General features: G+C 49.0%; 1 protein-coding gene across 2 annotated transcripts in view; it reads right to left on the bottom strand.

Moving 5' to 3' along the window:
* tna (Zinc finger MIZ domain-containing protein tonalli) overlaps window positions 1-25,155 on the bottom strand; it is a 312,918-nt gene that overhangs the window by 162,124 nt on the left and 125,639 nt on the right. For both annotated transcript variants that reach the window (XM_075669850.1, XM_075669841.1), the window contains exon 3: window positions 698-799. The gene's annotated coding sequence lies outside the window, so the exon portion shown is untranslated. The remainder of the gene's footprint in view (window positions 1-697; window positions 800-25,155) is intronic.

Genomic DNA, 25,155 nt, shown 5'->3' with positions numbered 1-25,155 from the left:
GGGGCTCACCGAACGAAGCATGTTGAGTGGCGTCATGCATGAGGCGTATACTGCAGCCAGGTTCCTTTCTCGTGCTTCCCTCTGGACACGCTTCATCAATCTAGCGGCAACGCCGCGATGGATAGTCATTGCAATCTCGTTGCAATGGCTAACCACCAAGCGGCCGCACTCGACGCTGGTGGGGCGCTACCGCTTTAATATATTTAAGGCTACATACCCCTCGCGTCACCTTGGCACATCCAGAATGGGGCACATACCAATATCGCATACGTAATGCCTAAGTTGTCTGTTTGGGTACGTACACCTAGTGGCCCATACCCAGAGGCCCACGTTGTCAGCTTGGCAAGACAGCACCCAGCAGGTACCGTTGGCCCCAAGCTATAGTAGACAACTTGGGTCGCTATTTACGTGAAAGAGATTAGATGCGGGCAAACATACCGCAAACTAAGCGAAGTCCCCTAAGAATGTTAACCGCATTAATAATAATAATTTTACTCACACATGCGCATAATAGGATACTGGAATGCAGCACTAATGCCAGCTTGACTAGCCGCAAGACCCCCTACATTGGGAGCTCGACCCAATATTGGCCAGCAGTCGATTGCTCAAAGCTCGGGTGCAAGGTGTTTGTAGCAGCCTGAACACTTTTTCGCGAGGGCTGAAGAGGCGTAGCAGGATTGCAAAGGTGCGTACTTACAGCGTGGCCCGTGTACCCAACAACGATGGTGCCTCGAACGTCCTACAGGCTCATCCCGCTCCAGAGTCCTCGGTAGGAGGAATGCGGCTGCGCAGACAGGATCTGCACGTAAAAAAGCGCGACGCAGCGTTGTTTAAGAAGTGGCCACCACGCAGGAGGCAAAAAAGGCGCACGTTCCTTCCCAACCTTAGTCACATGGACAGCAAAGGACACTAAAAGAGTTGTGCCTCTGTGTCTCCACAGCTGCATCCTCGTCATTAAGTTGGCGAAAACCATTTGAGAATTTAACTCGACATACGCGTGATGTACCATTAATACATTACCACGTTACCGTGAAGTAGGCGGGAGCGACATGGGAGCATGTCGAAATATACTAATCCGCGATGATGGGTATGAAGGCGCCGGTGGCGCCACCTTGTCAAGTTGTGTCCAACCAACATGCATGTGTTAAATGCAACGTTTATTTACGCATTGTCATTGCTGTACTGAAGAATTCTTGTCGGTTGGAGAAAAAGAAAAGTCGCAGTTTCACTCCAAAGGCGAAACATCGATTACCATAGCAAACGAGTAGAGAGCTACACAAAGTAAGGATAGTAGCTTTGCCGTCCGTATAACGCTGTAAACATTCGCTTAATTAACAAGCGTGGTGTCAGCGTGCACAGGCAAACATGAACACGTCACACTCGATGACCGCGGACACTCGCTGTCAAAACGCTGGCGTTAAAAAGCGCGGCAGCAGCAGCGAGCGAAGTGACCTTCGTGCTCTCAATAGCTTCTGCGCAAACTGAGCGGCGAGAACAGAGTACGCACAAAGTTATGAGCCGTCGGCGCACCTAGACCATGCCCCACCGCAGATTGCGTTCAAGATACGGCCCGCGCGACCCCCACGCGTGGCCGCGCTTACCCAGTTGCACGGAGCCCAGTTGTCAGCGTGCAACGCCGGCCCCTACCTTCCTCCCCTTCCCCAGTGCCTCGCGCGCGACGGAAAACGCCGCGCTTCCTTTCCACTTCCTTCCGCGCGCGATATTGAGCCGACGAACGTCGGCTCCCCTCGCAAGCTTTCACTTGCACATACAGCATACGGCGCGCCGCGACGGTCTTATTGCCCATGCACTTTAACGGAACCTCACAGCGACGCCGACGCCGACGGGAAAATGCGCCTGGAGTATCCATATGATTGCGATCGGAATTTAAAATATACAGGACCAGAGCTTCAGGAAGCTATAGGGTCGTCCCGGAAACATATACTACGTTAGCAAGTAAACCGAATACGTTCGCGCATTGCAATAATTACCAGTTCTGCATATAGCTTGCTTGATAACATCCTTACAAGATGCTCTATAGCACTGTGGTTCTTGGTTAGGTTTAGGCGTCACAGCAATGCGGTAAATCTAATGAGCGCACTTGAGGTTATGATTTAACACTGGAATGCTATGCAGTAGATCACGGCCGCGAATCGCCCTGTGCTACATATAGCAACTCAATATGAACGAACGAGCGCGGTCACATGGACGAATTCGTGCCAGGGACTTGTAGCTGAACTAACAGTGGAGATCGGTTGCTATAACCGACTATACAGAGAAGATGGCCACTGCACAAAGTGCCCTCACAATGAGAAGACAGTATCAACGAATGAGAACCAGCAAACTAAGCGCGGCGTAAAAGCTCAACTCCTCTAGTTCGTGGCAAGTAATCAATTGTATCACTGTCCACTGCAAACATCTTCGGCCCGCTGTGGTTGCTCAGTGGCTAGGGTGTTGGGCTGCTGACTGAGCACGAGGTCGCGGGATCGAATCCCGGCCACGGCGGCCGCATTTCGATGTGCGCAAAATACCAAAACACCCGTGTACTTAGATTTAGTTGCACGGTAAAGAACCTCAGGTGGTCCAAATTTACGGAGTCCACCACTACGGCGTGATCATAATCAGATCGTGATTTCGGCACGTAAAACTCCATAATTGACTTATTTGAAACATCTTCGGCTTATCGCCACGAATGCTCAGTCTGTCGTGACAGCAAGGAGTTTGCGGCGACAATGTCAGCATTATGTGTTATTACAAAGCACAGCCGTGCAAAGGACACGCATATACTCCACCTAAGCAGCGATAATTGTGACGGCCCGGTCTTAAATTACCATCTCGGGAGTTGACTGTATTTCAGGGCGTGGCTCATACCGCGCGTGAAGATGCCTCAGCCTTTGATCAGTCGCTCTTGCGGTCTTTCTTATTAAATGAAAACATGGCTCCAAGCTGCGCTCTCTATATCGATACTTCGCCGAACGTATGCATATGTATACACGCTACGCCGGCTCTTGGAGTTTAAACTTTGATGCCACTTAATCACCTATGGCAATGGTGGATCGTTCGCCTCACAGAACTTCGAACTGCGTTCCGGACTGCTATGCAAATAAATGCAACCACTGGCGGCCAACTATAAACACATTCACAGTCGTCGACACATTCTTCGGGTACGGACTGGTGCTATTTTGTAGCGGCTTGCAGGAATTAACCAGCACGCGAGTATGCGCGTGACGCTTAGCGAATTTTTTCCCCCAAATTTTCGCACTCCAAGGTTGGTGTGCGAGCTTATACAAGTAAACAAAGTAGTAGTAGTAGTAGTAGTAGTAGTAATCTGACAGTGGGGGGGGGGGAGTTTAAATTTATTGACAGAAAATTATTTATTTATTATGAATGATAATTTATTTAAGTTATTGACACATAGGCTAAAACGAAAACATGATCATTTTTGTCGTACGACATTTCTCGTGAGGAAGCTTTCTAAGTATTATTTTGCCTATCCCGGAAACCCCAATAATAAAGCAGGGACTAATGCGCTGCGCCTCGTTGATCACGGAACTGGTGACCTTTAATCGCATCGAAGGGTTGACGCTGGGTGTTTAGGTTCCATGTCTGTGAACAGGGCGAAAGACGCGGACAAGCAAGAAGACGACACAGAGCTCGCGTCGCCTTCTGGACTTTTGAGCCTGGTCGCGGTATTTTACTCTGATCGTAACAGGACGAGGAGCTAGGCACCGAGATGTGAGCGAGCCCGTTTTTCGGGTGCCGGTGAATGGGCGCCTGCCGCAAGGACCGGTCAGTCGCTCTGTTGTCAGCCGCCGATGGCGCGACGGGACGCACCCGAGTGCTCGCAGCGCAGAGCCACTCCATGCGCTGAAAGGGGCGCCGAAGAGCAGCCAGCCAGAAAGGAAGGCGCGCGCGGAGAGAGCGCGGCGGTCAACGTGGGCCGCTTCGACCGGAACAAATAAATAGGATGGGGCCCGAAAGGCACCCCGCGCCGCCACTACCCGTGAAGCAACAAGGGAGCAGTCCCGGATTCTTTCTTTCCTTCCCCAGCGAGAGGGAAATGAAACGAAGCAGTGCGATCGGTGGCAAGTAGCGCGCCGCGCGGCCAGCGTCGAGAAGTCGCTCCGTTCTGGCCCCCGGGAAACGGACGGCACAGACGAAGCAGGCACGCACGCGCACAAGGCAGGCCACGAGGGGAAGAAGGGAATCGGCACCGTTATAAGAGGGCGAGGAGGTAATGGGAGCCGGCCCCGAGTACAGCGCAAGAGGCGAAAAGGGGGCGAAACCAAGGCGCCAGATCTTCCCGCCGCAAGGGAGCCAGAAACAAACTCACGCACACAACCGTAGTCACCCGTCTCGAGGCAAGCCCAGGATGAAGCCCTAAGACAAAGACAAGCTAAACCGACGCCGACCGAGCCAATCCAGAAAGGTTTCCCTATCCGGGAACAAGAAGAATGAGCTTAGCAGCGCCGAGATGAAAGTAACGCTAAGGGCAAGAGCCGGGAAAGAAATAAGGAAGACCGGGCGTCGGCTCCTTTCCCCAATCGATACGCTGTCTGTGAACATTGCGTTGTTTCTTCGCCGTCGAGCCTTTTTTTATGCCCGTGTCGACTACCCACGTTCTCGGCCTCTTGCCCGCCCACTCCTCGACCAGCCTCCTTTCGCGTTTTTTTCTCCCTTTCCCTCGTCATTCCCTTTTTTTTTTCTTTCTTTGTCGAAGTGCAGAAGCAGACCAAGTAAGCGCCATCCAGCCACTTCGGTCATGCAATCGAGAGGCGCGGGAGAGCAACCCTGTGGCACGGGGTTGCCAGACCGAGCTCCGTCCTGTTATCGACCAAAGCTGTTTCCAGCCAGGCTGGAAAGCGCGCGAGAAGGCCGCCTTTCTCATCCACCCACCTTTCTTCTTGCTGCGTTTGGTGCCTCGTCTTTCTCGCGATGCCCTTCGCTTTCTCTTTCCTTCTCATTTTTCTTGCCAGCCCTTGGAAATCGGCGGGCAGAGCTCCGGTGCTTACTTCAGTTACCACACTATTCGCTTTGGGATTTGCGTCCCCTTTCCTCCTCTTTTTGCCCGCCGCACCGCTCTCGCCGGCCTCATCTTTCTGTATCTGCTTGTTTTGCGGCTCTTCGCTTTCCATTCTCCCTGAGCGCGCTTCCTGCACTCCTTCAGTCTTTGCGCGCTGCTCCCCAGTCAAATGGGAAAGCCAAGGTACTTTCTTGAGACTGCAATCTGCAAGCGAATGCAATGGGACTCCCAAGCATTTCTCCCCTTCCACTCATTCCTTTTCCCTCTCCCTCTCTCACTTATTCACTTTTTATTTTTTGGCTCCGACGCACGAGAACGAAAAACTCCAAGGAGCCTGTTTCTGTTTCGCCCAGTGCAGGAACGGCAATGCCTGAAGTGAATGCTCTTTTGCGCAAACAGTCTGCGCTCGCTTCTTCACTCGTTTCTTGCAAAAGTCAGACTCGAGAGAGTTGGGTTGTTCTCAGGAAGCGAGACGGCGCGGCCGTCGAGACGCAGCGACACTGCGACGGAGTACGCCTAAGCCGCCGCACCCCGCTCGCCTTGCTCACGCTGCTTTTTATTTGCCCAAGCACAAGGCTACCGTCGCCACCAACGACAATGCAAAGTGTCACGCAGCGGCAGCAGAATCGACGTGAATTCAATCTGATCTTTTGTCCCTCTCACATGTCACCGTCACTTGACTCGATTGACTAACCTGACGACAAAAAAAAAAAAAAAAGAGCCATAACCACACTGCTTTATCTCGACGAAAACATAATCGCGCACCATCAACCCCCAGCAGCAGCAGTTAGCAGTAGTAGTAGTAGTTAGCAGTAATAATATATGACCAAAAAAGGAAGAAGGAGTGGCCGCGTATGGCTCGTATCTGCTTCAACTTAAAACGGGCAGCTGCAATGACGCGCGACCACGGAGGAGAATGAGTGAAAGGGCAAGTTAGGTTAAATAAAGTGTAGGTTCGGCAGAATAGGCACATTCACAGTAAATGCACATAACAAACATGCATAAACAACAACAATAACATAAATACATAATAGCACAAATGTAACACCACGCGAGGAACCTGGCCCGCTTTCTGTGTATCTTGCGGAAACCACCCCTATGAACTCAATCGATTTCGTCAAACCGGCGCAACAGTTGACCGGAGACATTTTATAAGCAGGTGGTCGAAAACACGACTGTCGTTACGAAGTTAATTTTCCGCCGCCGTCCAGTACGGCGAGGAGGGGTTCGGCTGTTTTGTTCCCTCGCCGAGGCGGATCAAGCCGGAGGGGAAAGGCGCCGTCCGGCGGTTTACCCGGAGAGATCAAACGCCCCGGCCGCCGGCCGTTTTGGCTATCGCACCCGCTCCCGCATGCAGCGACCCTGTGCCACGCTCTCGAGGATGAGGCACAGCCCGAGCACACACAGCGCGGAGCGATAAAAAAAAAAAAAAAAAAAAACCGGAGAAGAAACCACAGCCACGAAGCCCGGCGGCAAAAGATAAGAAACGACGTGCGGCCATTTCAGGAACAGAAACAGAGGGGGATTGCAGACGAAAAGGAAGAACAAGAGAGAGACGCCCGGTGTATACCCGCTGCTTTGAAAACGCTGCTCGCTCGCGCTGTCCGCTTGCCCGCGCCATTTCGTCGAGAAAAAACGGTAGGCCGCCTCGGCCGGGGCGATGGGATTTCGCGGACGTGCGTGCCCGGCGAAACACGCGCGCACATTTATACATATATACCACGATCCCAATGCGCGAACCGGCCCCGATCACGGACGCCGCGCAGCATCGCTCGAATCCGACTGCACACGAAAACTCGCGCATGCACCGACCTCCCCAACCCCTTTCTTCTTTCATTCATTCGCCCCTTTCTGCCTTTGTCGACGTTTTCTTCTCGCTTTCTTGTTTGATTCAAGCCTACCCCCCCCCCCCCCCCCCTTTCCCCACCGTTCAAATATTTCTCTGGCGGCGTCGATCATGCGCGGGGCTGGAAAAAATGGCGCACGAATGGGTTGCGGTTGCAACCGGAGGTGCATGCCCGGCGCGCCGGCAATATGCCTGAAAGGGAGGAAAACGAATCGGGAAGGAGAAGGCATCGCAAGAAACTAATGAAGAGAAGACGGCTCGAATGGAAAAGAAAAAGAAGAGCGACGGCGAGAGAAGCAACTTCCGATATGTATATACACGACAAACAGCCACCCTCGCCGCAATATATACGTAGGTACAACGTGCTCGGGAGAGAGCGAAAATATATCGGCAAGACAGCACGCGGCACAAGCAAGACGCAGCAGCTCAATGGGGAGACAGAGAGAAAGAAAAGAAGAAAAATTGGCTCAGAGTGCGCACCGTCAATACGTACATACACTCGCGACTTCGAAAAACCTAACAGAAAGATACGGGACGAGAAGCAAGCGATTGGGAGAAATGAGGAGAAATATAAAAGCAGGCCAGAACACACAAGGATCGATATCTTCCCGTCTTTCTTACTCATAACATCCCCGGGGCGTTCCATTCCTCACGTGTGATGTTTCTTCGCCTCTGCTCGAAATCACGAAGCGCTTCTGCGGGGCGGTTAAAAATACACGCAATGATTCCCCATTTTGTCCACTCATTTCCCGTAACGAAGCAAGATTCCTTGTTGCACCCTCACTATAGTTCCCGTGCGCGCTCTCTCTCTCTTTTTTTTAACTGAGCGGTTTCGGTGAATTCATTTGCTTTTGGTATTTCTCCTTCGCTTTTTCACTCACCGCCGGTTTTGATAAGCAGGAGACATAAGAACGGGCCTGCGAGGAGGCGAAGCAATGCCGTGATAGCGACGCAATTAGCGCATACACGCGGAGGATGCACTCAAATAATACGAATCTGACTGGAAAAGTAAAAGTGTTATTTTTTTTTGTTCACGGCCAATCTTGACTTGGTCGTCTTACTTTTCGTACATAAAATTACTCGGAAATTATTTGAGAAGGGGCAGCATTCAAACTACACTGATAAAAAAAGTTCTCACAGGGTAACGACTCCAAAAGCAAAGCCGCGAACAGGCGTCGGAAATAGCCAAGTTTACAAGGGCGTTAAGATCTTTAATAAGTGCCTCTCATGTCAGAGAGCGTGAGAGAAAGAGTTACTTAGTCATTCGCGCAATATAAAAACAAACGTTATCACAATAAGTTGTATACTATACACGCTTTGGGAGCGCCATGATGACGATCGAGGCCGTAACCCATTGCCTTGTCTTGTTTTTTTTTTTCTTCTCTGTTATATTCTTTAGGGGGGCTTCTGCAATGTGTGCTAAAAAACTAATCTACTTCAGGCATTTTTAACCCCACAGAATTTTAAAGTGATTTACGTTCCTCACAACACAGGCGCATTGTTGCTCGACTTGTTGCTCGTCAGGTCTAATCGTTTGGACCACATACAGGTGTCCCAACTAATCTTAGCCAGAGTTTAAAAATACGCAAATGCCACGCAGCTGGGCAGAACCAAGGTGATGTGGTTTGCCGTCGCTTGGAGATACTCAAATTATTTTTCATTCCGCCTAATTAGATAATTAGTCTTAATTAATTAATCAACTTAACTGTTATAACTTGATTAAAATTTTTAATGAGAAAATTGTAGAGCAACATGAAAAACTTCCGAATACAGCTTTCTGTTGCCCAATACGTGCTACATAGAAATGTTCTTCCGAGCGTGAAAGAACCCGTGAATACACGCAAAGTGCCTCGAGCGGCCAGTTTGAATGTATTGGCGGGCTTCTTTCACGCTTGGAAAAACACTTTTATGTCACGAGTATTGCGCAACTGAAAGCTGTATCGGGGAGTTTTTCATGCTGATCTACAATTTTCTCATTGACACTTTTCACCTAATTATAATACTTGAGTTGATTAGTTATTTAAGACTAATCATCTAATTAGGCGGAATGAAAAAAGGAATTATTTGAGTAGCTACAAACGAAGGCAAACAACATTATTTTGGTTCTATCCAGCTGCGTGGCATTCGCATATTTTTAAACTCTGGCTAAAGTTAGGTGGGACACCTTGTATACGAATACTGATGAATAGTTGCGATAGAATCAGGCGCCGAAACAGAAAAAAAGAAATTCGTTTATCTACATTACTCGGCAAAACAGGGGCCATTGCAGTGCAGCCATGGCCCTAGTCATGAAGGTGACGAATTTTGCTTGCCCCAGTACTGCCTAATTTGTCGTCACAATATACCACACGCACGTGAGGTGCTTTATCATGCTCCACTGACTACGGGCTGTGCACAATGGATAGGTTGATTTGTTTTAGGTAAACAACGTTTTAGGTAACGTTAAGGGATAAGAAAAGAACAGATTGGGTGAGGGAACAAACGCGAGTTAATGACATCTTAGTTGAAATCAAGAAAAAGAAATGGGCATGGGCAGGACATGTAATGAGGAGGGAAGATAACCGATGGTCATTAAGGGTTACGGACTGGATCCCAAGGGAAGGGAAGCGTAGCAGGGGGCGGCAGAAAGTTAGGTGGGCGGATGAGATTAAGAAGTTTGCAGGCATGGCATGGCCACAATTAGTACATGACCGGGGTTGTTGGAGAAGTATGGGAGAGGCCTTTGCCCTGCAGTGGGCGTAACCAGGCTGATGATGATGATGATGATGATGATGATGATGATGATGATGCTGCTGCTGCTGCTGCTGCTGATGATGATGAAACAATCGAGGACGCTCTTTTAAGTGAGGGAGTCGGACGGTGACAAGAACTTAAACCGGTGTGTAAGCCGCAGAAATAAACTCTAATCATGGATTGATTGAAGAGCTAAATCCTGCGACTCGCCTGTGCCTTGTGTATTCAAATGTTCGTGAATGTATAGGACCGTGTACTGTGGATTTCTGGCCCTATGATGCAGTTTCTTTTCATTTCCATACTACATATCATTTTTTTTAAATATATACTGTTGTTGCTGCTACGCGAAATGGAGTAGCCGTCACCATTACAGGGTGACTGCTACATCTCTTTGCTTTATGTTTTCATTCCAATGATATAGTCTACACACATGGTGATAGCTGTGCTGTTGTTGTGCTGGTATATAGCGGTCAGTGCCAGCAATTTCTCAGCCCTAAGCATTGCTCTCCAGAACACATAGGCGCCCTAGCACTCGTTTATTAGTTCATAGTCGCGTAAAAGAAGGCGAGAATATAATAATAATAATATTTGTGGTTTTACGTGCCAAAACCACTTTCTGATTATGAGGCACGCCGTAGTGGAGGACTCCGGAAATTTTGACCACCTGGGGTTCTTTAACGCGCACCTAAATCTAAGCACACGGGTGTTTTCGCATTTCGCCCCCGGCCGGGGTCGGCCGGGGGCGAAATGCAACCGCCGTGGCGGGGATTCGATCCCGCGACCTCGTGCTCAGCAGCCCAACACCACAGCCACTGAGCAACCACGGCGGGTCAGAGAGAGAATATACGCGGCACCTACTTTCATACCATACCTGGGGGCTCTAAAGGAACACTGATCATTCACATACAAGTGTTAGCTAATACTCCAGCCATTCGAGTAGCCTCTGCATCTCTGCATTTGAAGCATCGGAAGGACCACATGTGTGGCGCTCCTCCGCGCCGCCAATGCACTTCATTGCAGTTTTCTGCAGAACGGGTAATTAGCGCGCCACGTCATAAAAGCCCACGCTGGAGTGAAAGCTCATGTTGTCCGATATCTATATGCAGTAGCACAGCTTGGTTGCACTTGAGACCTTTAATGACACATGGTTCGTGCGGCAGAATACACACGGAGTGGAGTGGCGGCGAATTGACTCCTTTAGGGCGCTGGCATTTGGCTTTTGGGGGCCTTTTACAGCGCTTCGCTCGCGAGAGAAAGACCTTCCATATGTGTGATGTGCGTATGTGTGTGTTTCAGTCTAGCATGTGATTTTCTGCGTTCATATAAGCTTTCCGAAGCTCTTGCAAATTCTTAGACAACCCCACAATCGTGTTACGAGAATAGAGCGAGAAAAAGAAAACGCTGCCCGACAGTCGAAATTCGTTCGACGAGAGAAGAAAGAAACAGAAAAAGTAGAAGAAAACAGAGCTCAGAAAACAACAACAATGAAAGAAAACAAACAAAGAGCACTGGGCGAGGCGCGAAATCTAAGCGAAAACGGAACTCTATCGATTGCAAAACGCTCTGCAAAGAACGCGGGCATACACCGAAGGAAACAAAAACAAAAAAAAAGCAACCTCCCCGGCTCGCCGAGGATCCGTGTACACTTTTGCTGGCATCGCGCGAGCGAGCGCGCATTGCGACGCTGATGTCGAAAGCAGAGAGTTTCGTCTGCAAACGGCCCCGTCGTCTGCTTTCCCTGAACTGAACCAAAAGATGCAAAACAAGGCGCATGCGCCATGGCATATCTGAGACATCTAGCTTTTAACAAGATATATCCACAGCCCGGGCCTCTTTTTTTTTTTCTATAGGTTTCCTCCCCTCGCTTCTCGTCGGGGCTCGGATCCTAGCTCTCCAGACTTTAATTCCACCGCCGCCGTTTCGCACGCGGCTCCGACTCGAGACGGCTATTTATTCTTCTCCCTTCGCCTTTCAGGCGTGAAAGCAAGGAAAGGTGCCAGAATATAACGCGCGCACATGTCCAAACACTTTCCGCTCTTCGCAGTACATGTTTTATACTTCTGCATATTCGTTGCGACTGTCGGCGCTTTCTTATGTTTCCATTTAGCGTAAATGCACTCAACTTTGCCAAGATACTGAAGCCTGAATTGTTAATCTGAGACCGCTTACTCGGTGACTATATAATAGCGGACCAAGTGAGTCACCGCGCCACTAATAATAATAATAATAATAATAATAATAATAATAATAATAATAATAATAATAATAATAATAATAATAATAATAATAATAATAATAATAATAATCAGCAATATATGTCCACTGCAGTAGGAACACGTGCAGCTCCCAGCGATCCCCAGTTAGCTTGTCTTGTGCCAGAGCGCTCCACCACCCTATATGCTTGCTAATTTCGTAATATCATTTTTTTTCATAATATTTTCTCATAATTTTTTTCAGGATAATTTTTTTGGGAGATGACGACGAATTGTCTGCTTGGCAGAGCGTTGTTTCAGCATCTCTTGCCTTTTTTTAAATTATACGTGTACCTTTGAGGCGTCACTTCTTTGCCCGTCGGCGATGGACGTGGACCACCTCGGACGTCTGCCATATTCGGCGACGTCAGCGGTGGCCGCGTCAAGAAAGCGGACTGGCGCTCACAGCGACTCTGACAGCGAGGACACCCGTATCCACTCAGTGAGCAGCGAGGAGCCCTCCGACGATGACTTCGAACTTGTTGTGAGCCGTAAGGCGAAGACACGTAACACTAAGACCTCTTCGTCATCGAGCACAATGAATGAAATGCCCCAACGGAGGCCTGTGACCAGCACCATCCTTTTCGTTCCTGTTGTGCCCATAACGGGAACATGAAACACCTCAACAGGAAAACTGCATCCGTGGTGCTGGAAGGATTGGTGCTGAATGAAATCACCGACGTCAGAGTGAATGCACGTAGGAACGTACTGGCGATCGATGTCACGCATGCGGTCGCGCTGAATACCCTGCGCAACTTCGCCGACCTGGATGGAGTGAAGGTCCGTTCCTACATCCCGCTGGGCTCTGTCGTCGTCACCGGTGTCATCTACGATGTAGATGCCGCCATTCCCAGCTCCGACTTAAAAGTTCTTGTAAAACCAGTCAATGAAGCTGAAGTCATCGCGAGTGTTATCCGCCTGAGCGGGCAATTGACGTTGTCTGAAGATAGCATTCAAGGGAGACTCTCTACCTTCATATGTAAAGGTGGGCCACTTTCGACATCCTGTACGACCTTCCGTACCGAATCCACTACAATGCCTCAACTGCATGAAGCTCGGTCACATAAGAAGCGTATGCAAGAATACAGCAGCGTTCATCGCAATGAAGCGCTCCCGTCCGTGTCTCTTCTTCTGCCGTCTGTTTGGCGCTTTAGTACTTCAGTAACAACAGCGTGTTCTCACTACGCTGAAACCCACTCCGCGGGTGATTGCAGGGCCACTGTTCTTAAATGTTCGAATTGTCATGGGTCCCATGAAGCTTCGCCAAAGGATTGCCCAAACATTAAAAAGAAGCTGACTGTCTTAAGATAAATGGCGAGAGACCATTCGTCTCACTGTCAAAACCATTAGAAAGTGGCGATATCGTCGCCGAAGTTTGTTAAATAAAGAAAGTCGGTGCCTCTACCGTGTGCGTCGCATGCTCTGCTACTCCAGCTCTCTTGCTGCCTAGACCGGTCGCGGCTGATGATATGAACCAGAATGCTGAAAAAGTACGGCTGCGGCTGATGCAGCTTGGGCAAGGTTGTCAGAGCCACAGCAACCTGCAAATTCACAGTGCACATCGGCAGCCTTGAATTCTGAACCTCCCACCGATAAACTGCCTGAAGAAAGCAAACAACCCGCCGTGGTTGCTCAGTGGCTATGGTGTTGGGCTGCTGAGCACGAGGTCGCGGGATCGAATCCCGGCCACGGCGGCCGCATTTCGATGGGGGCGAAATGCGAAAACACCCGTGTGCTTAGATTTAGGTGCACGTTAAAGAACCCCAGGTGGTCGAAATTTCCGGAGTCCTCCACTACGGCGTGCCTCATAATCAGAAAGTGGTTTTGGCACGTAAAACCCCAAATATTATTATTATTATTAAGAAAGCAAACAAGTGATCGCAATGCTTCGATCACTGATGAACGCCATTCGCGTGCTCGTGAACGAGCTAAAAACGCCGTTAGCTCAGAGTGCACTTCAGGCACTGTATGTTCTAAGTCCAGTACTTGCAAGCATTGAGTAAACACCATGGCTCATCCAATACCGTCATTTCGCACTGAAGTCAGACAAGCTTCGATCTTACACTGGAACGGCAGAGGATTGAGGTCCCACATCTTATACTTCCGTCAATATATTTTCACAAATCGGATTCCCATAATCTTTATTTGCGAATCCACTGTACGAGGAGCGCCGCAAAGTTGTATTGTACATACGCACGGAATTTACGTATACCCAGCATGCAGTACAACCACATGATAACAATCAATATGTGTGCCTACGTGTTAGAAAGAACCAAGTGCCTTTCACCCTCATTGGTGTCTACATATCCCCGTCAGGACGATTTGAACACGATAGACTTCAACACATATTGTTACAGACCAGTGATCCTTGGATTATAACGGGAAATTTCAACGCGCAGCACTACAGCTAACATAAAACTGTAAGCAAATACACAATGTTGCAAACATCGCAATATAGATTCCTGTACACATTACAGTGAATGTAAAACAACGGAGCGAGAATTACAATGGCCAAATAACCTATAACAGGGCCTGTAGTTTCCAGGTACTCGGCACTAAGTACACTGAACCGAAGAGAGTATCTCCGATTTGAAACTACAGGAAAGAAAAATAAAACAGTAACATGACACAAGTGAACTGAATTTGAAGGTGATAGAAGTAGCAAACATAATGAATAATGTTCATAAGAATGTGCTCTTTACGTGCCTAACAAATGTGTCATCATTAAGACATGCAACATCTTCTGAGAGCTCATTCCAGTGTCTGATTGCGACAAGAAGTGGCGAGTAAAAAAAGTGGTTAGTTCGCGCATAAATAGGCTGCACTTTAAAGGAATGGTCTAGTTGAGAAAAAAACGTGATAAGCCGGCGTGATGTAACGGGTGGGGAAGGGTGAATGAATAAAGTTTAAAAAAAAATACAGCAGCGCCTGACATCTGCAATCTGCAAGTGAAGGTAATTTGAGCGATGTTTTTATTTCCGTTACGCTAAATGATCGAGAGTACTTCCTTGCAATGAAACAAGCGGCTTTGTTCTGACGCGATTCTAGCTTGTTGATTAGGTATAGTTCCATATTATAGATGCATACTCTATTATTGAGCGTACTAATGTAGTGTAAGCTAGTAGTTTTGTACAGGTGTTAGCAGAGCGTAGGTTGTGCCTAATGAACCCGAGCGCGCGAGATGCTTTGCTAACCACCTCATCAAATGGCGATTTCACGAAATATCCGATGTCAAATTAATTCCTAAATATTTTACATTAGGCGCCGTTTCGATGAGCATGTTATTTAATGTGTAACGGCATTCGACTGCGGTGTTTAATGTAGTAAATACAATGACTCTTGTTATCAAAACATTTATTTCCATCTGCCACATTTCCACCATTTCTGAAATTTGTTTAGATAATCCTCGAACCTGTCAACATCCGAGGTATTAGTGAACGGTCTGTATATCGCGCAGTCATCTGCAAACAATCGTACTGTAGAGCATATGTTAGCGTTTAGGTCGTTCACGTATATTAGTAATAAAATCGGTCCAAGTACGGTTCGCTGGGGCACACCAGATTTGACTTTGGCTAAGGGAGATAGGTGTTGATTTACAGAAATTGTCTGTGAGCGGCCCGTTAAAAAGCTCTTTTTCCACTTGAGAATTTTCGTGTTTATGTTTAGGTGTGAAAGTTTCTTTAATAAGCGGATATGTGTAACCTTATCAAAAGCTTTCTTGAAATCTATAAACACGACATGTACTTCCGATAAAGAATGTATGGCGTCATGGAGATCAGTAATTAATTCGAAGAACTGCGTTTCGCAGGAACGTGCTTTTAGGAAGCCATGCTGATTATGGAAGAAAATATCGTGCTTCGTTAGGTGTTTCATAACTGCTGAAGATATGACATGCTCTAGAAGTTTTCAAGCGATGTTAGTTAGCGAAGTAAGTCTGTAATTCGAAGCTATATAAGTGACCATATTCTTACATTCTTGTGGATGAGGGCGATAAACAATCCCTCCTCGTCGAATGCAGTACGAAGAATCGAGTGGACTAAATTTAAGCTACACAAGGAAAATGCATGCAGAGAAGACCTTGGCCGTAGCCTGGAGGAAACCGTCACAGAGACCCTGAGAGAAGCTTCATGCCTCCTAAACTTGACAGCGAACCATTCCCAATTCAACGTAGAATTGGAGAGGCTAGCTGCACTTCGACGACGAGCCGAAAGGAGATACAGGCGCACGAAGGCAGTTTGTGACCTGAGAATGGCACGGAGAGCACGCAAGAAAATCCAGCGCTGTTTGGACAAATTGCAGGAACAACGTTGGAAGTCCTTTTGTGAATCACTGGACCCTCGTAAACCACTTTCGTACATCTAGAGGACTGTACGTGGCCTGCGCTCGTCTCCGCAACAGCCGCATCCTTTCATGGCCTTAGCACTACATCACTGGCAGACGCAACTTGAGTTGGCGAATGGTTTTTGTGCACGGACCGATGGCGTGTGCATCACCCGCAACGCTGAAGACGTGAGTGTCGTGCCTGCGCCTCGCGACCCAGAAATGGAAATTCCATTTACTATGGACGAACCGGACGCCTCTTTGGCAGCTTCTCGACGTTCATCTTCGCCAAGGTCCGACGGCACCACCTATGCAGCTATGTCCCATCTTGGACAAGAGGCCAGGCTATAAATGTTGAATTACTACCACAGCTCATGGCATCACGACATCGCTCCTCAGCCATGGAAGATTAGTAGGGTCGTACCGCTACTCAAACTAGGAAAGCCGCCTTTCGACCTCACGTCATATCGCCCTATTGCCCTGGCAAGCTGCACAGGGAAAGAAACGGAAAAGATGATACTTACACGCCCAGCTAGAATCGTATCTTGAACGCCACACTGTGTACCCTGACTCGGTGACAGCCTTTCGGCGAGGCAGGTCATCAGTAGGCAATGTTATTGACCTCACAACTTTCATACAACAACAAAAATGCCTCAAGCGCATATCAGTGGCACTGTTTCTTGACGTGAAATGGAATAATGTCCCACATGGAGCGATCTCCGAGTCATTGGAGACTGTTGGAATCAGTGGCGGAATGTTTCAGTGGATCCGCGACTATTTCACTAGAAGACCCTTCTTTGTGCAGACTGAAGATGTTTGTCTGCCAACTATTATACATATGGTGGCGTCCCACAGGGCGGGGTATTGAGCCCTATTCTCTTTAATCTAACTGTTGATAGCCTTGCTGAAATATTACCCAAGACAATTCACCTATCAATGTACGCTGATGAAATTTCTCTTTTGTCTTCTCCGGTGACTCCTTTTCAAGTGCGCGCAAGAATTTAGCGGGCAATCACCCTAACTTGTTTGTATCTCCGCAAACAAGGCCTTAGTGTGTCCATCGGAAAATGCGCGTTAATCGCGTTTAACGCGCAAAAACATGGCACCGTACCCATGTTTCTCTCAATGGACAGGCTATCACATACCAGAAGTCTCACCGCTTCATAGGTGCGATTATTGACAGGGACCTTTCATGGCGCCCCCATGCACTGCGTCTACCTGAAGCGGAGACCAATTTTGATTGTACATATAACGATGTTCCTGTGCGGAAAAACCTGGGGCACATCGGTACGGTCCATGCTACAGCTGTACAGAGCAATGTTTCTGGGCTTTTTACGGTACTGCTTGCCGGTTTTGGAGAACACATGTAAAACAATCATTCGCACCCTGGAAAGTTTGCAAGGCCAGGCTCTATGGACATGTCTTGAACGACCACGATGCGCCTCGACTCACGCAACAATCATGATTGCCAGAGACTACTTGGTTCCAACATATATAACGACTGACAACCTTAGAGCACACATTCGACATCTGTGTCGCGTACCCAATCAATATACATTGCTGCTTTGCCAGCACAATGACCTCAAGCCACATTTTCCAAACTTGTTGCGACACATCAAGGCTACCTTCAGTCGGGCTTTACACCAGCAGCAAGACCAATGTTACCCCTGTGGTGCCTACGACAGCCACAAGTACGCCTCACGATTCCGGGAATCACGAAGAAGACCCGTCATTCAACAGTGGTTCTACGTCAGTGGACACCGTCATTACTGAACGAGGCTTACGAACAAAGAACGCACATTTACACCGATGGATCTGCCTCAGCCACCAGCTCCACAGGCGCTGTTATCATCCCGGCCTTACCAGCCTACGGCAACAAAACGCGCCGCCCTCCGTGCCGCTGTTAATTACATCGCACAAGCAAAACCTCGAAAGTGGATCGTTTTTTGTGACTCCTAAGCAGCCCTTCAGAGTATGCAGTCAGCCTTACGACGCAAGATTACTGAACAACTGGTGTTTGAGACCAGAGAGCTTCTCCATTAAGTCCTCATAAACGGACATGACATCATCTTCCTATAGCTTCCGGGGCACTGGCGGCATCGTGGGAAATGACCTTGCTGATGATGCCGCCCGGTCAGCCCATAAACAAACCCTGACAGTTCTCATACCCTTATCTAAGACAGACGCTGCGAGGGGTCTTAGTTTACTTGCTCAAAACAAGACTGAAACTTTGTGGAACACCTCGATTTTTTTTTCAAACTCCGGCCTCCACCGGCTGGATCCTGTATACACTGAAGCTGCAGATTCCATTGAACTTCTCCCGCCGTTACACAAATTTAATTTTTGCCGCTTCTGGTTAAGCGTGGCTTTTACGAAAGCCTGCAAAATTCCTTATTGGAATGTCCGACACACCGATCTGTGACTCATGCAACTGTGAAGAGACGATCGAGCACGTGTTGTGTTTTTGCAATCTCCGTGACACCAGGCGCGACGTTCTTCGGAGGGTGTTAAACCGTTTAGACAGCAGATCATTTTCAGAGACTAAGATTCTCGGACCATGGTCCCACGCGTCGCAGGTGGACTGGTCTCAGTGACCGATTCTAGGCGTGAAGTGATGGACAACCACTCGTCTTCACGCTGAGAGTACCTTCATCCCTCCCTCTCCTTTCTTTCTATCCCTTAAACTCCTTCCCCCGTGTAGGGTAGCAAACCGGTGACATCCCTACCTTTACTTCGTTCTTTTCCTCCTCCTCCTCCTAATCTCATAATACACCAACGCGATTATCTGCCCTACGCCATTAAATGACCTGCCAAAATCCATTTATTTTTTGTAATCACAACTGCAGAATGTCAGCTCCAGCCGTCTGCTTTCTAATCCCCAGTGCTGTCTCACGTGTCTCTAAGTGTTACGCGCCTATGTCACTTTCTGTTCCATCGCTCGTTGCGCGGTTCTTAGCTCCTTCTCAAGCTTCTTTTGTCAACCTCCGAGTCTCAGTTCCGTCGCGGGAGATGCTCTGAACGAAACGCGGTACATCGTTGTTCAAGACCAGCGCAACGCCTCGAACTGTATATATAAGGCGTGCCATTATCGCTAGGTTTTCCCTCGTTGCGTGACAGAAGGAATAACGCATGCTACCCAGGAAAAAGCCACGTTCTGTGTTCCTTTCAGATGTCCACAGTACCCTGGAACAGTCATGACCAAATAATAATAATAATAATAATAATAATAATAATAATAATAATAATAATAATAATAATAATAATAATAATAATAAAAGAAGCCGCACACCAGTGTTCTTTTTTTTTCTTTCATTCTTTTATTTTTATTTTTGCTGACGCATGACACATCCGTAGGGCAGACTTTTCGCGTGTTCCATCCTGCGTGGAAACATTCCCGAGAAGCTGAATTCCCCACCTTTTCATGCAGTTTACAGACGGCAGCTTGGACTAAGACGGGGCGCGTTAAATGGAACATTGACGCAACAAAGAGAATGCAGAAACTTTATACATAAGCAGGCTTCGTTTTCATAGCGCGAGCCCTATGCGTATAGCCCACTGTTCCAGCTAGCGGGTCTTTACTGCCTGTAAGAGAGCCGCCAACTTCCATATGCTGTCATATGTATACCTTCTACCGCACAGCCACCTTTACATACCGGCCGACCTTGCGTCTCTGCAGCGCCTTCCACTGCAACAAACTACGCATTTTGCAGGCAAGTAAGCGCGGGCGTATGTGCAAACCGTGCAAAGCATGCAAACCTTATTACAAATCCTCAATTCCGCAACGTTGACATTCGTCAAAGCACGCTGTCACGGTCTTGAGAATTTGCTAGTGGGAAGAAACTTCTCCCGCATTCGACTATATACCTCCTCAAACAGCTTGCGCAACAAGCTCAGTTGTGAGTTCAAGGGTGTGCGCGTTTCTTTTTCACTTCTCTCCCTCTCTCTTTCTTCCTTGAGCCACGTGGATCCACGACGAGAAGCTAGTATGTTTTAATGAAGCGGAGGCCAGTTCCTTCTCAGTTCATTAGCCTGAAGGTAATTTCTTGTCCCAAAACACGTTGAATTTGTATTTTGCTTTCGGGTGGTTGCTTTCACATGCTGACCCTACACCAAAAGGAAGCCTCAGAAAGCGACCACGGCCAACGGGGGTTCAAAAGGTAGCTATTCTGGAGGTTTCTTCATGCAAAGGAACCTGATGAAATTCTGACGTCGAGTCTAGTCGAGAGAAAAATTTCGCTCCTGCGAGCTCTTCCTCTAAGTCCTGTACAAACGGTTCGAAGAGCTCGCCTTCTGCTTGGACCCGTTGCTGAAATATGTACCGTTCGCGCACTTCATTCACCTTCGCTGCGCAGTATTCATCTAATTTCTTGATTACGGTGGCATAGCCCTCTTTCTGGCCTTCGCCTGCCAAGCTGAGCAGCAGTGCAGTCTTCGTAGCTTTATCACAGGGCTTATCTTTTGGTGCGGAGGCGGCCAAGAGGAGCTTCAACTTTTGCTTGAAAAGGTCCCTTTGTTTAGCGACGTCGCCACTCAGACATGGCGGCACAAATTCCATATTGGCTCCTTGGGTTGCGATTCAGTGGCGACGTACGCTTGTCGCATCCCACTTCTGACACCATGTTTCGTGTCTTTCATGCAAGCAATGCGACCGGGCTAAGTGTGAGCTGGCAAAATAGTCGCCGCGGTTTATTTGCTGCTGAATTTATTCAGTGTAGGTAGGACATGCCTGATGAGGGTTCCGAAGGCACGTGCAATGAAGCTGCTGTCAGCGGGCATGCGCGGTGAAAGCAATCATTTAAACACGTGCGCCGGATGCACTTGGCTTTATCAAGCACGACACAGCGTTTTCTCTTCTGGCATCGCATTTAAACTTGACTGTGTTTACATTGCCATGTTGGTGCAGTGATTTTGTTCCCCACGTGCATTTTTGACAATGTGAAACCATTCCACCGCGCAACAGCATAATATCACTGTGTTGCGTGTGTTAAAATTTCTAACAGATGTCGATTTTATTTTCAAAAATATGTCTCAGAGTATAAGCGTATAGGTTTTATTGGTTCCCCTTGGTGCGCAAAACAAGCAATTATTATTATTATTATTATTATTATTATTATTATTATTATTATTATTATTATTATTATTATTATTACATTCATGAAAAGTGGACGAAGTTTACCCGAAACGAACGACACGGGGAGCTGTCATCGGGGCTGGCGCTTCTTGTTGACCCAACTCCCTCGCTTCTTTGCAACTGCGCAGGTTCTTTGAGGTGAAAAAGAAAGAAGGAGGCGCCCGAACGAAGAAGCGCCCCCACGATGTGTCGCCGCCGAGGTGTCGCGCTCCGACACGCCATCGCCGCGCCATGTGACGGACGGCGGGGGTGGCTGGTCCCCGTTCGGGGCGCCGCGTCGATGCCCCCGCGGCGACACGGACGGCCGGGCGTCCGTCCAGCGAAAACGGAGCGAAGCGGCGCGACGAGCAGCCAAGAAGCAGGGCGGAGGCCGCCGAAAATAGCAGCCGCGACAGCAGCCAATGTTGCAAGGAGAGCCAAGTGGTGAGATGGCACCTGCGCCGATGCAGAGCAGCGGGCGCGAAACGCGCGCAAGGTGTCGCCGTTTCACAAGCTGTCAGCCTCGCCGGCGTACGCGCGTGGCCCCAAGTTGGGAGATGTTTGGGAGCGCGCGCGTCCCATTCAGCGGCCGCTCGTCGGGGCGTGCGGGGCACGAGTGACAGCCACAGAGTGACAGCCGACTGTCAGCGCGAGCACGATCTGTCTGCGAGCGCTCGAGCGCCGCCTTCCTGCGGCGGCGGCGACGGGAAAGCCACTGGCGAGAACTGGCCGTCGCACCTTGTTTCTCGATCAGACACCCCCTCCTCCCTTTTGGCCGCGCTTCCCTCCGGCGGCGCATTTTACAAGCGACTAAAGCGTGTTGCGCCTTCCCTATCTTAATCGCGCGTTCCGACACGTCACGCTCGCGAGAGGTTCGACGCGAGAGGGCGGCGGAGGGGCACGGGGATGCTTCGCCGCAAATAGAACAAGGAAGAGGAAATGAAACCTTTTGGCGACGACGCAAGACTCCCCAAATAAGTTATTCGCGCGCCACCAGACTTTGCTTGCCTATATACGCACCATAGCCTTGAACTGCGGTCATCAAAGCCTCTAGACAGTGTCTACGGCACTGTAAAGTTAGTCAAGTTGTACGAGCAGTATGCGCGGTCGTCCAGTGCTGCCGTATACCAGACCCATATCGCGTACTCAATTATCCCCTATAAATTGCCACACTAATGTAGCTCTCGGCGTCAGAGAGCATTAGAGCTGCAGATGGTGCCCTGTTTGCGACGCCCAGTGCCGCTAAATATTTCGCCATTCGCGAAAAGCGAGCGACAATGCCAACGACCACAGGGAGGACTCCTCACCCATGGCTTCCGAGATTTGCGCGCTTTCTCGAGCAAAGCCAGCCGGCGTGCGCACATTTCGGAGGCCATGCATGTGCGACGCCTCTGGCCTCCGCTTTCACTCACAGCGACGAACGAGGACGTCGGTGCGGCGCCGCACGTTGCAGGAATGAGGAAAACGTGTGACTGAAGCGCGCGCGGACAACGTATACAGCAAATAAGCTTCAAGGAGCGAAGAATAAAGAAATCGATCGGTGTGCAAGAATTCATCAAAGAGAGGATAGAAAGCGGAAGGGCCGCGCGAGAGACGCGGAAGAAGGGAGAAGAACTCCAACAGCACCCTTCTCCTAGGGTATTTGCATGAGCGCTCGCGAGAGGCACCAACCAGGGCTTTCGGATTCTATTTATTTTATTTACCCTCACATTTCACATGAAGTGTGTACACAAGGCGAATGCGTGCCAACCCCCCTCACCCACCCAAACTTACCCATTTCCCTGGTTTTCGTTGGACAAAAATAAATAAATAAAACAAACTAACACAGACTCTCTGCTGAGTTCCGTTTGAAAAAAATTCAGAGCGGCGTTTCGCGCGCACCCTCGGCGTGCATTCCGGGACACGTCTCCTTTCATCTCGCTCTTTGCGAGCCTTCTGGTGTAAACTTATTGCATTTGTTTCTTCAAATTTTTTCGCTCGCCCGTGTGGGGGCGCTCGGTGCGTGGCGGACGGCGGCCCGAGAGGCCTGGATGCGCCGGTGTGACGTCACCGCCGCGGATGGTGGCAACACCCGCTCGCGACTACAAAGACAAAAGGCCTTGCGACACAGCGTGTCGTTTGCGCTGGCGTAAGATGGATGTGCCAACGACAGGATTTCGGCTGCAGTGCCGCGTCGATCGAGTTACGCAAGGCAGCTCGGCTTTGCCTTCATCTCCCAGCCGTCTATCCTAGAGATTCTCGGCGCGCAAGCCCGCACTTGCCCAATGCCAGAGCGAATGGAAGCACGCATTAAAAGCGGAAAATAAACGCAAAGCGCGCAGACGATTCCCAGTGATGACAGTTTTCTCGGCGCAAAAAATATAACGAAAATAAATAATAGTAATGATAAATAGAAGATAAAAGAAAGAAAGGAAACGGAGGGGGTTGTGTACGGTTAACCTTTCGTCCTCGATTTCGGCTTTCACCGATGGTATACATAAAGCCCGGTGATGCTGATGATGATGATGAATTGTGGCTAAACCCTTTGTAACGGGCGGGCTGCTTTAAAGGGCCCTCTACAAGACCCGCGGCGGCCTCTTGTGGCCAGCGGCTCTATAACGCAAAGCTATTCCAAACGTTTTTATTCCAATTCTGCAATCAGCCCTCCACGATGGGTCAAAAACTTTTTTGAACCACCCCCACTTCACCTGTCTGTCACACGACGTCACGAAAACCGCGATAGCCCCCCCATCTGATATGACGTGTACACACTGAGTATGCATGATTGCACCGAATAAAAGAAAATATTTATTTCTGATTCAACGCCTTTCCGCTATTAGACCTCGGCTATTGGTCAAAAGCTTTAGGGCTGCACGGACTTCACCTGCCTGTCACGCGACGTCATAAAACCGCGAAAGCTCACCGCATCAAAGTGACGTGTACACGTTAAAGATGCATTAATATGCCGAACAAAACTGAATTTTTTCTCTGAATAACGGCAGGCTGCCCCGTTCCGAAAGGAATAAAAGATGGCTGCCGCTGATCGCTCAGGCACTGGCTACTCGCACCTGCCGGAGAGCATAGGTTTATTTGCGTACAGTAAAACTTTTTGCGCAGCCATGTAACGTTTTCAAGCACTTTCTGCACGTTTACGACCTCGCACTGCCAATTCTGCTTTGCCTAGGATCCGTTTTAGCATCATTCTTAACCTTCCGTTGCATGCCGCCGCGATTTCCGACCAGCCACCGCAAGCTAAGTAAGCTAAAGCGGGCCAATCGCAGACGCCAACACCACCCTCTACATCCGTTTATCAATTTTCAGTGCACTGGTGGGCCCCGCCGAATCCCTCTTCACTTGAGCGTGCTCCTCGCCTCTTGTCAGCCAATTAGATAATACAAGCCGCTCAGATAATACAGCCGCAAATTAGACGTCAGGAGATTGGAATAAAAACATATTGGAATAATTTTACGTTATAAGGCCCCAGAATGCTCCCCACACTGCATCTACAAAGTGTCTGAAGAAAGAATAAAAAGCGAGAGAGGCAGATAGATATAGGCGAATAAAGCGCATAGAGCAAGACGACCAGCCATCGACCAGCCATCGTCTAGTCTGGGAATACCCCCTTCTCCGAGAAGCCCCGCTTATTGCGCCAGGACTGCGTTTTATCCGTCACTTTCCAATGGCGGTATATGGGATCGACAGGCGGTCGTGTCTTCAAGTTTGCGCGGTGACATGCATGAGAAGTTTCTGCACCGCATGTGCTACCTCATCGGCCAAATGCACGAATGGACTCTGTCACCATCGGCAAAACAAGACATCAAAGGGAGAGGCCAACACACACCGCACCCGAAATCGGGAAAGCGTCATGCACCACCATGTTGGTTGGTAAAAG

Source organism: Dermacentor variabilis, chromosome 1 (genome assembly GCF_050947875.1).
Source record: "Dermacentor variabilis isolate Ectoservices chromosome 1, ASM5094787v1, whole genome shotgun sequence".
Classification (NCBI taxonomy): domain Eukaryota; kingdom Metazoa; phylum Arthropoda; class Arachnida; order Ixodida; family Ixodidae; genus Dermacentor; species Dermacentor variabilis.
Note: the sequence above shows the minus strand (reverse complement) of the source record. Positions and strands in the feature narration are given on the sequence as shown.